Below are 14,006 nucleotides of genomic sequence, written 5' to 3'. Positions count from 1 at the left end.
TTCTGCGCTGCAGCACCACTTCTGCTTTCCTGCGCACCGACTCATATGCAAACTCCACCTTGCATTTGCTGGAGAGACTGCGAGAAGCAGCAGGCAATATTGGTGTTTCAGCTAAGGCTATGTGCACACGTTGCGGTTTTCCAGTGGATCTGCAGCATTTTTTACCGTGCACAAACACTGCAGATCCGCAAGTGATTTACAGAACAATGTAAATTAATGGAAAAAAAATGCTGTGCTAATGGTGTGGAAAACTCCGCACTGAAAATGCTGCAGGTTAAAAGAAGGAGCATGTAATTTATTTGTGCGGATCTGCAGCGTTTCTGCACCCATTGACTTACAGTGAGTCGGGCACATCTGCAGCAAAACCGCAGATCTAAAAAAGATTTTGCTGTGAGAAATGCTGCAGATTGGGAGGGGGGAAGAGTGTGTGGGCGGAGTGTGTATGTGGGGAAGATGTGCGTGTCTGTGTGAGGGTGATCGCGGGGGTCTGCGCAGGGCTGTGGGGGGTCTGTGCCGGGCTGTGTGGGGTCTGCGCTGGGCTGCGGGGGGTCTGCGCTGGGCTGCATGGGGTCTGTGCCGGGCTGCATGGGGTCTGTGCCGGGCTGCGGGGGGTCTGCGCTGGGCTGCAGGGGGTCTGTGGGGGGTCTGTGTCGGGATGCGTGGGGTCTGTGCCGGGCTGTGGGGGGTCTGCGCTGGGCTGCGGGGGGTCTGTGCTGGGCTGTGTGGGGTCTGTGTCGGGCTGCACGGGGTCTACGCTGGGCTGTGAAGGGTCTGCGGCGGGCTGTCAGGGGTCTGTGGCAGGCTGTGGGGGGTCTGCAGTGGGCTGCCGGGGGTCTGTGGTGGGCTGTTGGGTTCCTTCAGGGTGTGTGCGCGTGCAGGCATCGTCCGATGGGACTACAAGTCCCATCGGGTGATGCCTGCTACAGTGACAGTGAGTGACACATTACCCAATGATAGGACTTTAGTAGTCCCCTCATCCGGCTAATGTGTTAAATGTAAAAAAAAAATAAAACACTACATACAGTACATACAACATACATACTACATACATACTACTTGCATACTACATACATACAACATACTACATACATACAACATACTACATGCATACAACATACTACATGCATACAACATACTACATACATACAACATACTACATACATGCAACATACTACATACATACAACATACTACATACATACTACATACAACATACATACATACTACATACATACTACTTGCATACTACATACATACGACATACAGTGGGGCAAAAAAGTATTTAGTCAGTCAGCAATAGTGCAAGTTCCACCACTTAAAAAGATGAGAGGCATCTGTAATTTACATCATAGGTAGACCTCAACTATGGGAGACAAACTGAGAAAAAAAAATCCAGAAAATCACATTGTCTGTTTTTTTAACATTTTATTTGCATATTATGGTGGAAAATAAGTATTTGGTCAGAAACAAACAATCAAGATTTCTGGCTCTCACAGACCTGTAACATCTTCTTTAAGAGTCTCCTCTTTCCTCCACTCATTACCTGTAGTAATGGCACCTGTTTAAACTTGTTATCAGTATAAAAAGACACCTGTGCAAACCCTCAAACAGTCTGACTCCAAACTCCACTATGGTGAAGACCAAAGAGCTGTCAAAGGACACCAGAAACAAAATTGTAGCCCTGCACCAGGCTGGGAAGACTGAATCTGCAATAGTCAACCAGCTTGGAGTGAAGAAATCAACAGTGGGAGCAATATTTAGAAAATGGAAGACATTCAAGACCACTGATAATCTCCCTCGATCTGGGGCTCCACACAAAATCCCACCCCGTGGGGTCAGAATGATCACAAGAACGGTGAGCAAAAATCCCAGAACCACGCGGGGGGACCTAGTGAATGAACTGCAGAGAGCTGGGACCAATGTAACAAGGCCTACCATAAGTAACACACTACGCCACCATGGACTCAGATCCTGCAGTGCCAGACGTGTCCCACTGCTTAAGCCAGTACATGTCCGGGCCCGTCTGAAGTTTGTTAGAGAGCATTTGGATGATCCAGAGGAGTTTTGGGAGAATGTCCTATGGTCTGATGAAACCAAACTGGAACTGTTTGGTAGAAACACAACTTGTCGTGTTTGGAGGAAAAAGAATACTGAGTTGCATCCATCAAACACCATACCTACTGTAAAGCATGGTGGTGGAAACATCATGCTTTGGGGCTGTTTCTCTGCAAAGGGGCCAGGACGACTGATCCGGGTACATGAAAGAATGAATGGAGCCATGTATCGTGAGATTTTGAGTGCAAACCTCCTTCCATCAGCAAGCGCATTGAAGATGAAACGTGGCTGGGTCTTTCAACATGACAATGATCCAAAGCACACCGCCAGGGCAACGAAGGAGTGGCTTCGTAAGAAGCATTTCAAGGTCCTGGAGTGGCCTAGCCAGTCTCCAGATCTCAACCCTATAGAAAACCTTTGGAAGGAGTTGAAAGTCCGTGTTGCCAAGCGAAAAGCCAAAAACATCACTGCTCTAGAGGAGATCTGCATGGAGGAATGGGCCAACATACCAACAACAGTGTGTGGCAACCTTGTGAAGACTTACAGAAAACGTTTGACCTCTGTCATTGCCAACAAAGGATATATTACAAAGTATTGAGATGAAATTTTGTTTCTGACCAAATACTTATTTTCCACCATAATATGCAAATAAAATGTTAAAAAAACAGACAATGTGATTTTCTGGATTTTTTTTCTCAGTTTGTCTCCCATAGTTGAGGTCTACCTATGATGTAAATTACAGACGCCTCTCATCTTTTTAAGTGGTGGAACTTGCACTATTGCTGACTGACTAAATACTTTTTTGCCCCACTGTACATACAACATACTACATACATACTACATACATACATACTACATGCATACTACATTCATACATACATACAGTACATTCATACATTACATACAATACATACATATAACATACAGTACATATAACATAGATTACATACTCACCATCACTTGTCCCTTTGTTCCCCGAAGCCAGTGTCACATGTAAAAATAAAAAAATAACAAACAAACAATATACTCCCTGATCCGCAGAAATCCACGAGTGTCCCACGACGATCTCCCGCAGAGAACAGCAGCATCAGCTGATGCGGCTGCTCTCTAGGGGCTTCAGGAATACAATGACGGGAGGAAGGTATCCTTCCGCACTGTATTCCTCCGCCACTGTAAAAAATAGTCCATAGTCTCACTTTTGGCATTGCTGTGTGAGAAAGTTCCCATGCAGCTTTTGCCATAAAGTGAGACCAGTGAACTAAGGTAACCTCTCAGTGATGCACTGCAGGAGCCATTGTCTCCTGTCAGTGTGTCACTGAGGGTCCTGTAGAGCAGTGACATCACCCGATGTTACTGTTCTATAGAGGAGATCGTCGTGGGGCACTTGTTATAAAATGGACTGCGTCGGACAGGGATTATACGGTTTATTATTTTACGTTTTTTGCAGGCACTGAAGTATGGTAAGTAAGGTGAAATTAAGAATAATAAAATACTTTTTTCTGGCTGTGTTTTTTTTTTTACCCTTTCACTACTGTAGGATTAATAATGGATAGGTGTCTTATTGACGCCTCTCCATTATTAACCAGGCTTAATGTCACCTTACAATAACAAGGTGACATTAACCCCTTTTTACCCCATATCCCACCACTACACGGGAGTGGGAAAAGAGGGGCTAAGTGCCGGAATTGGCGTATCTTACAGATGCACCATTTCTGGGGCGGCTGCGGACTGGTATTTGTAGCTGGGGGGCAATATCCATGGCCCCTCTTTAGGCTATGAATATCAGCCCTCAGCTGTCTGCATAGCCTTTCTGGCTATAAAATATAGGGGGACCCCATGTCATTTTTTGGGGGTCCCCCTATTTTAATAGCCAGTAAAGGCTACACAGACAGCTGCAGGGTGTTATTAATAGCCTGGGAGGGGCCATGGGTATTAACCCCTTCCCAGGCTACAAATATTGGCCCCTGGCCATCGGCTTTCCCTCTCTGGTGCAGAAAATTGCTCGTGAGCCCACGCCGTTTTTTTTTTCCCGTTTTTTTCTTTATGTTCATTATTCAACATAATCTATCTATGGTTCATTATTCAACATAATCTATCTATGGATACTGTATATCTATCTATAGATATATCTATAGATACATAGATGTTTCTATCCATAGATCTATCTGGCTCATTTCACACATCAGGTTTTTGCCGTCAGGCACAATTCTGCAAGTTTTGAAAAAAAAGATCCTTTTTTTTCTGCTAGATCCGTTTTTTCTCATAGAGTTGTGTTAGCGCCGGATTGCGCCTGATGGCCACTTGTTTCATCCATTTTTTCCTGGATCCGTCAAAAAAGCTGTTTCCGCCGGATGGAAAACACATACAGAGAAACGGTTTTTCTGTCTGGTGAAAAAACGCACAGCGACGGATCCGGCGAAAGACGTATGAAACTGAGATGTTAAATGATGAATCTGGCCTCCGATTCCGTTTTTTCATGCATGTTTCCATTCAAATCATGCACAAAAAGTCTACATCTGATTCCCTCAAAGCATCAAGTGAGGGCACGTGATATCAATACTTCATTATCATTAAACTCCCATAGGAGTCAGCATTAATTTGTAAGATATCTACATATGAAACAGTTGGCATAGTACAATCCCTGGCAAAAATTATGGAATCACCGGCTTTGGAGGATGTTCATTCAGCTGTTTAATTTTGTAGAAAAAAAGCAGATCACAGACATGGCACAAAACTACAATCATTTCAAATGGCAACTTTCTGACTTTAAACCGCTTCCCGACCTTTGACGCCACGTAGGCGTCATGAAAGTCGGTGCCAATCCGACCTGTGACGCCTATGTGGCGTCATGGAATGATCGCGTCCCTGCAGATCGGGTGAAAGGGTTAACTCCAATTTAACCCAATCTGCAGGGACAGGGGGAGTGGTACTTCAGCCCAGGGGGGGATAGCTTCACCCCCCCCCCGTGGCTACGATCGCTCTGATTGGCTGTTGAAAGTGAAACAGCCAATCAGAGCTATTTGTAATATTTCACCTATGAAAATGGTGAAATATTACAATCCGGCCATGGCCGATGCTGCAATATCATCGGCCATGGCTGGAAAACCTAATCTGCTCCCCCACCGATCGCCTCCCCAGTCCTCCTTTAGGCCCCGTACTGTGGTCCGCACCCCTCCGTCCTCCTGTCCGCTCCCCCGTCCTCCTGTCCGCTCCCCCGTGCTTCGATCCACCCCCCCGTGCTCCGATCTCCCCCCTCATACTTACCGAGCCTCGCGGTGTCCGTCCGTCTTCTTCATGGGCGCCGCCATCTTCCAAAATGGCGGGAGCATGCGTAGTGCACCCGCTGAATCTGCCAGCCAGAAGATTCATTCCAGGAACATTTTGATCACTGTGATAAAACCTATCACAGTGATCAAAATAAAAAAATAGTAAATGAACCCCCCCTTTATCACCCCCATAGGTAGGGACAATAATAAAAATAAAGAAAATATATATATTCTTTTCTTCCCCCACTGTTGTGAATTAGTCTTTTTGGCTCCCTCTTGTGGTTACTAGTGATATGACTCTGGGATTGTCTTTCCTCAGTTTGGCACCCACCTGGGTCGTTAGTCCACGGGAGTTGCTATATAAGCTTCCTGGATCCTTAGTCCAGTGCCTGGCATCGTTGTAATCAGATCCTTTCTGTTTGCTCCTGTCTGCTGGTCCGGGTTCGTGCAAAATTAAGCTAAGTCCTGCTTCTTTGTTTTTTGGTTATTTGCTTGCTCTCATTTTTGTCCAGCTTGTACTAAATGTGATTCCTGACCTTGCTGGAAGCTCTAGGGGGCTGGTGTTCTCCCCCCGGGCCGTTAGACGGTTCGGGGGTTCTTGAATATCCAGCGTGGATATTTTGATAGGGTTTTTGCTGACCATATAAGTCATCTTCCTATATTCTGCTATTAGCTAGTGGGCCTCTCTTTGCTAAATACCTAGCTCATTCTTACGTTTGTCTTTTCCTCTTACCTCACCGTTATTATTTGTTGGGGGCTTGTATCCAACTTTTGGGGTCTTTTCTCTGGAGGCAAGAAAGGTCTTTCTTTTCCCTTCTAGGGTTAGTTAGTTCTCCGGCTGGCGCGAGACGTCTAGAACCAACGTAGGCACGTTCCCCGGCTACTGCTATTTGTGGTGCTAGGATTAGATATATGGTCAGCTCAGTTACCACTGCCCTATGAGCTGGTTTTTTGTGTTTGCAGACTTAGTAATTATTTCTGAGACCCTCTGCCATTGGGGTCATAACAGTATGCCAGGCCAACATTGAATGTTTATGCATTGCTGAAGTGGGATTATAAGAAAGGAAATTCTGAGTTTTTTTTTTTTTTTCCTCTCTTCCTCCCCTTTACCTCTGAGTGGCTTGTGCTTGCTGCAGACATGAATGTCCAGACCTTGATTACAAGTGTAGACCAGCTTGCTGCTCGTGTGCAGGGCATACAAGATTTTGTTACCAGTAGTCCAATGTCTGAACCTAAAATACCTATTCCTGAACTGTTCTCTGGAGATCGATTTAGGTTTAGGAATTTCAGGAATAATTGTAAATTGTTTCTATCTCTGAGACCCCGTTCATCTGGAGATTCAGCTCAGCAAGTTAAAATTGTTATCTCTTTTTTACGGGGCGACCCTCAGGATTGGGCTTTCTCGCTAGCGCCAGGAGATCCGGCATTGGCAAATATTGATGCGTTTTTTCTGGGGCTCGGATTGCTTTACGAGGAACCCAATCTTGAAGTTCAGGCAGAAAAAGCCTTGCTGGCTATTTCTCAGGGCCAGGATGAAGCTGAAGTGTATTGCCAAAAATTTCGGAAATGGTCCGTGCTTACTCAGTGGAATGAGTGTGCTCTGGCCGCAAATTTCAGAAATGGCCTTTCTGAAGCCATTAAGAATGTGATGGTGGGTTTCCCCATTCCTACAAGTCTGAATGATTCCATGGCGCTGGCTATTCAAATTGACCGGCGTTTGCGGGAGCGCAAAACCGCTAATCCTCTGGTGGTGTTGTCTGAACAAACACCTGATTTAATGCAATGTGATAGAATTCAGACTAGAAATGAGCGGAAAAATCATAGACGTCAGAATGGGTTGTGTTTTTACTGTGGTGATTCTACACATGTTATATCAGCATGCTCTAAACGCCTTACAAGGGTTGTTAGTCCTGTCGCCATTGGTAATTTGCAACCTAAATTTATTTTGTCTGTGACTTTAATTTGCTCATTGTCTTCTTACCCTGTTATGGCGTTTGTGGATTCAGGTGCTGCCCTGAGTCTTATGGATCTGTCATTTGCCAAGCGCTGTGGTTTTGTTCTTGAACCGTTGGTAAATCCTATTCCTCTTAGAGGTATTGATGCTACGCCATTGGCGGAAAATAAACCGCAGTTTTGGACGCAGGTAACCATGTGCATGACTCCTGAACATCGGGAGGTGATTCGTTTTCTTGTTCTGCATAAAATGCATGATTTGGTCGTTTTGGGTCTGCCATGGTTACAGACCCACAATCCAGTCTTGGATTGGAAGGCAATGTCTGTGTCAAGTTGGGGCTGTCAGGGAATTCATGCTGATTCCCCGCCGGTGTCTATTGCTTCCTCTACTCCTTCGGAAGTTCCTGAGTATTTGTCTGATTATCAGGATGTATTCAGCGAGTCCAGGTCCAGTGCTCTGCCTCCTCATAGGGACTGTGACTGCGCCATAAATTTGATTCCAGGTAGTAAATTTCCTAAGGGAAGACTATTTAATCTGTCTGTACCTGAGCATGCCGCAATGCGTTCGTATATCAAGGAGTCTCTGGAGAAGGGGCATATCCGTCCATCCTCTTCCCCTCTTGGTGCGGGATTCTTTTTTGTGGCCAAGAAGGATGGATCTTTGAGACCTTGTATTGACTATCGGCTTCTGAATAAAATCACTGTCAAATTTCAGTATCCTTTGCCTCTGTTGTCGGACTTGTTTGCCCGGATTAAAGGTGCCAAGTGGTTCACCAAGATAGATCTTCGTGGTGCGTACAACCTTGTGCGCATTAAGCAAGGAGATGAATGGAAGACAGCATTTAATACGCCCGAAGGTCATTTTGAGTACTTGGTGATGCCTTTTGGGCTCTCTAATGCTCCCTCAGTGTTTCAGTCCTTTATGCATGATATTTTCTGGAAGTATCTGGATAAATTTATGATTGTTTATCTGGATGATATTCTGGTTTTCTCTGAAGATTGGGACTCACATGTAGAGCAGGTCAGGATGGTGTTTCAGGTTTTGCGTGAGAATGCTTTGTTTGTTAAGGGCTCAAAGTGTCTCTTTGGAGTACAGAAGGTTCCCTTTTTGGGGTTTATTGTTTCCCCTTCTGCTGTGGAGATGGACCCAGTCAAGGTCCGAGCTATTCATGACTGGACTCAACCCACGTCAGTTAAGAGTCTTCAGAAGTTCTTGGGTTTTGCTAACTTCTACCGTCGTTTTATCGCTAATTTTTCTAGCGTTGTTAAACCTTTGACGGATATGACCAAGAAAGGTTCTGATGTTGCTAACTGGGCTCCTGCAGCCGTGGAGGCGTTCCAAGAGTTGAAGCGCCGGTTTACTTTGGCGCCTGTTTTGTGCCAGCCTGATGTCTCACTTCCCTTTCAGGTCGAAGTGGATGCTTCTGAGATTGGGGCAGGGGCCGTTTTGTCGCAGAGAGGCCCTGGTTGCTCGGTGATGAGACCATGTGCTTTCTTCTCTAGGAAGTTTTCGCCTGCTGAGCGGAATTATGATGTTGGCAATCGGGAGTTGCTGGCCATGAAGTGGGCGTTTGAGGAGTGGCGTCATTGGCTCGAGGGTGCTAAGCATCGTGTGGTGGTCTTGACTGATCACAAAAATGTGATGTATCTCGAGTCTGCTAAACGCCTGAATCCTAGACAGGCCCGCTGGTCATTGTTTTTCTCCCGTTTTGACTTTGTGGTCTCGTATTTACCAGGTTCAAACAATGTGAAGGCTGATGCTCTTTCAAGGAGCTTTGTGCCTGACTCTCCTGGAGTCGCAGAACCAGTTGGTATTCTTAAAGAGGGAGTTATCTTGTCGGCCATTTCTCCCGATTTGCGACGTGTGTTGCAGAGATTTCAGGCTGGTAGACCTGACTCTTGTCCACCTGACAGACTGTTTGTTCCTGATAAGTGGACCAGCAGAGTCATTTCCGAGGTTCATTCCTCGGTGTTGGCAGGGCATCCGGGAATTTTTGGCACCAGAGATCTGGTGGCTAGGTCCTTTTGGTGGCCTTCCTTGTCACGGGATGTGCGGTCATTTGTGCAGTCCTGTGGGACTTGTGCTCGAGCTAAGCCTTGCTGTTCTCATGCCAGCGGGTTGCTCTTGCCCTTGCCTGTCCCGAAGAGGCCTTGGACACACATTTCCATGGATTTCATTTCAGATCTCCCGGTGTCTCAGGGCATGTCTGTCATCTGGGTGGTGTGTGATCGCTTTTCTAAAATGGTCCATTTGGTGCCTTTGCCTAAGCTGCCTTCCTCTTCCGATCTGGTTCCTGTGCTCTTTCAGAATGTGGTTCGTTTACATGGCATTCCTGAGAATATTGTGTCTGACAGAGGATCCCAGTTTGTTTCCAGGTTCTGGCGATCCTTTTGTGCTAGGATGGGCATTGATTTGTCGTTTTCGTCTGCCTTTCATCCTCAGACTAATGGACAAACGGAGCAAACTAATCAGACTCTGGAGGCTTATTTGAGGTGTTTTGTTTCGGCAGATCAGGATGATTGGGTGACCTTCTTGCCGTTGGCTGAGTTTGCCCTTAATAATCGGGCTAGTTCCGCTACTTTGGTTTCGCCATTTTTCTGCAACTCTGGTTTCCACCCTCGTTTTTCCTCGGGACATGTGGAGCCTTCTGACTGTCCTGGGGTAGATTCTGTGGTGGATAGGTTGCAGCAGATCTGGAATCATGTGGTGGACAACTTAAAGTTGTCACAGGAGAAGGCTCAGCGTTTTGCCAACCGCCGCCACGGTGTGGGTCCCCGACTTCGTGTTGGGGATTTGGTATGGCTGTCTTCTCGATTTGTTCCGATGAAGGTCTCCTCTCCTAAATTTAAGCCTCGCTTCATCGGTCCTTACAAGATATTGGAAATCCTTAATCCTGTGTCCTTTCGCTTGGATCTTCCGGTGTCGTTTGCCATTCACAATGTGTTCCATAGGTCTTTGTTGCGGCGGTACGTTGTGCCTGTGGTTCCTTCTGTTGAGCCTCCTGCTCCGGTGTTGGTTGAGGGCGAGTTGGAGTACGTGGTGGAGAAGATCTTGGATTCTCGTCTCTCCAGACGGAGACTTCAGTATCTGGTCAAGTGGAAGGGCTATGGTCAGGAGGATAATTCCTGGCTGGTTGCCTCTGATGTGCATGCGGCCGATTTAGTTCGTGCCTTTCACGCTGCTCATCCTGATCGCCCTGGTGGTCTTGGTGAGGGTTCGGTGACCCCTCCTTAAGGGGGGGGTACTGTTGTGAATTAGACTTTTTGGCTCCCTCTTGTGGTTACTAGTGATATGACTCTGGGATCGTCTTTCCTCAGTTTGGCACCCACCTGGGTCGTTAGTCCAGGGGAGTTGCTATATAAGCTTCCTGGATCCTTAGTCCAGTGCCTGGCATCGTTGTAATCAGATCCTTTCTGTTTGCTCCTGTCTGCTGGTCCGGGTTCGTGCAAAATTAAGCTAAGTCCTGCTTCTTTGTTTTTTGGTTACTTGCTTGCTCTCATTTTTGTCCAGCTTGTACTAAATGTGATTCCTGACCTTGCTGGAAGCTCTAGGGGGCTGGTGTTCTCCCCCCGGGCCGTTAGACGGTTCGGGGGTTCTTGAATATCCAGCGTGGATATTTTGATAGGGTTTTTGCTGACCATATAAGTCATCTTCCTATATTCTGCTATTAGCTAGTGGGCCTCTCTTTGCTAAATACCTAGCTCATTCTTACGTTTGTCTTTTCCTCTTACCTCACCGTTATTATTTGTTGGGGGCTTGTATCCAACTTTTGGGGTCTTTTCTCTGGAGGCAAGAAAGGTCTTTCTTTTCCCTTCTAGGGTTAGTTAGTTCTCCGGCTGGCGCGAGACGTCTAGAACCAACGTAGGCACGTTCCCCGGCTACTGCTATTTGTGGTGCTAGGATTAGATATATGGTCAGCTCAGTTACCACTGCCCTATGAGCTGGTTTTTTGTGTTTGCAGACTTAGTAATTATTTCTGAGACCCTCTGCCATTGGGGTCATAACACCCCACTAGGGTTAGGGTTAGGGTTAGGGCTAGGGTTAGGTTTAGGGTTAGGGCTAGGGTTAGAACTAGAGTTAGGGTTACATTAGACTATGTGCACACATGTTGCAAATTTGGCTGTGGATCCGCAGCGGATTGGCCACTGCGGATTCGTAGCAGTTTTCCATCAGATTTACAGTACCATGTAAACCTACTGAAAACTGAATCCGCTGTGCCCATGGTGCGGAAAATACCGCGCGGAAACGCTGTGTTGTATTTTCCGCAGCATGTCAATTCTTTGTGCGGATTCCGTTTTACACCTGCTCCTCAATAGGAATCCGCAGGTGAAATCCACACAAAAAACACTGGAAATCCGCGGTAAATGCGCAGGTAAAATGCAGTGCCTTTTACCTGCGGATTTTTCAAAAATGTTGCGGAAAAATCTCACACGAATCCGCAATGTGGGCACATAGCCTTAGGGTTAGGGTTGGAATTAGAGTTAGGGTTGGAATTAGGGCTAGGGTTGGAAATAGGGTTAAGATTAGGCTTGTGGTTAGGGTTAGGGTTAGGGGTGTGTTGGGGTTAGGGTTGTGGTTAGGGTTGGGATTAGGGTTAGGGTTGGGATTAGGGTTAGGGGTGTGTTGGGTTAGGGGTGTGTTGGGGTTAGGGTTATATCTAGAGTTGGGATTAGGGTTTGGGGTGTGTTGGGGTTAGTGTTGGAGTTAGAATTGAGGGGTTTCCACTGTTTAGGCACATCAGGGGTCTCCAAACGCAACATGGCGCCACCATTGATTCCAGCCAATCTTGCGTTCAAAAAGTCAAATGTTGCTCCCTCCCTTCCGAGCCCCGCCGTGCACCCAAACAGTGGTTTACCCCCACATATGGGGTACCAGCATACTCAGGACAAACTGGGCAACAATTATTGGGGTCCAATTTCTCCTGTTATTCTTGAGAAAATGAAAAATTGCTTGCTAAAACATAATTTTAGAGGAATGAAAAGTTATTTTTTATTTTCACGGCTCTGCGCTGTAAACTTCTATGAAGCACTTGGGGGATCTAAGTACTCACTACACATCTAGATAAGTTCCTTGGGGGGTCTAGTTTCCAAAATAGGGTCACTTGTGGGGGGTTTCTACTGTTTAGGCACATCAGGGGCTCTGCAAATTGAATGTGACGCACGCAGATCACTCCATCAAAGTCTGCATTTCAAAACGTCCCTACTTCCCTTCCGAGCCCCGACTTGTGCCCAAACAGTGGTTTACCCCCACATATGGGGTATCATTGTACTCAGGACAAACTGGGCAACAATTATTGGGGTCCAATTTCTCCTGTTACCCTTGTGAAAATAAAAAATTGCTTGCTAAAACATCATTTTTGAGGAAAGAAATTTTTTTTTAATTTTCACGGCTCTGCATTATAAACTTCTGTGAAGCACCTGGGGGTTTAAAGTGCTCACTATGCATCTAGATAAGTTCCTTGGGGGGTCTAGTTTCCAAAATGGGGTCACTTGTAGGGGAGATCCAATGTTTAGGCACACAGGGGCTCTCCAAACGCGACATGGTGCCCGCTAACGATTGGAGCTAATTTTCCATTCAAAAAGTCAAATGGTGTGCCTTCCCTTCCGAGCCTTGCCGTGCACCCAAACAGTGGTTTATCCCCACATATGAAGTATCTGCGTACTCAGGAGAAATTGCCCAACAAATTTTAGGATCCATTTTATCCTTTTGCCCATGTGAAAATGAAAAAATTGAGGCTAAAAGAAATTTTGTGTGAAAAAAAAGTACTTTTTCATTTTTACGGATCAATTTGTGAAGCACCTGGGGGTTTAAAGTGCTCCCTATGCTTTTAGATAAGTTCCTTGGGGGGTCTAGTTTCCAAAATGGGGTCACTTGTGGGGGAGTTCCAATGTTTAGGCACACAGGGTCTTTCCAAACGCGACATGGTGTCCGCTAACGATGGAGATAATTTTTCATTCAAAACAAAAGTCAAATGGCGCTCCTTCTTTTCCAAGCCTTACCATGTGCCCAAACAGTGGTGTACCCCCACATGTGAGGTGTCGGTGTACTCGGGAGAAATTCCTCAACAAATTGTATGATCCATTTTATCCTGTTGCCCATGTGAAAATGAAAAAATTGAGGTTAAAATAATTTTTAAAAAAAAAAAAAAGTATTTTTTCATTTTTACGGATCAATTTGTGAAGCACCTGGGGGTTTATAGTGCTCACTATGCTTCTAGATATGTTCCTTGGGGGGTCTAGTTTCCAAAATCGGGTCACTTGTGGGGGAGCTCTGATGTTTAGGCACACGGGGGCTCTCCAAACGCGACATGGTGTCCGCTAAAGATTGGAGCCAATTTTTCATTCAAAAAGTCAAATGGCACTCCTTCCCTTCCGAGCCCTGCCGTGCGCCCAAACAGTGGTTTACCCCCACATATGAGGTATGAGCGTACTCAGGACAAATTGTACAACAACGTTCGTTGTCCAGTTTCTCCTTTTACTCTTTGGAAAATAAAAAAATTGTTGCTAAAAATCATTTTTGTGACTAAAAAGTTAAATGTTCATTTTTTCCTTCCATGTTGCTTCTGCTGCTGTGAAACACCTGAAGGGTTAATAAACTTCTTGAATGTGGTTTTGAGCACCTTGAGGGGTGCAGTTTTTAGAATGGTGTCACTTTTGGGTATTTTCAGCCATATAGAACCCTCAAACTGACTTCAAATGTGAGGTGGTCCCTAAAAAAAATGGTTTTGTAAAT

Source organism: Ranitomeya variabilis, chromosome 1 (genome assembly GCF_051348905.1).
Source record: "Ranitomeya variabilis isolate aRanVar5 chromosome 1, aRanVar5.hap1, whole genome shotgun sequence".
Taxonomy (NCBI): domain Eukaryota; kingdom Metazoa; phylum Chordata; class Amphibia; order Anura; family Dendrobatidae; genus Ranitomeya; species Ranitomeya variabilis.
Note: the sequence above shows the minus strand (reverse complement) of the source record.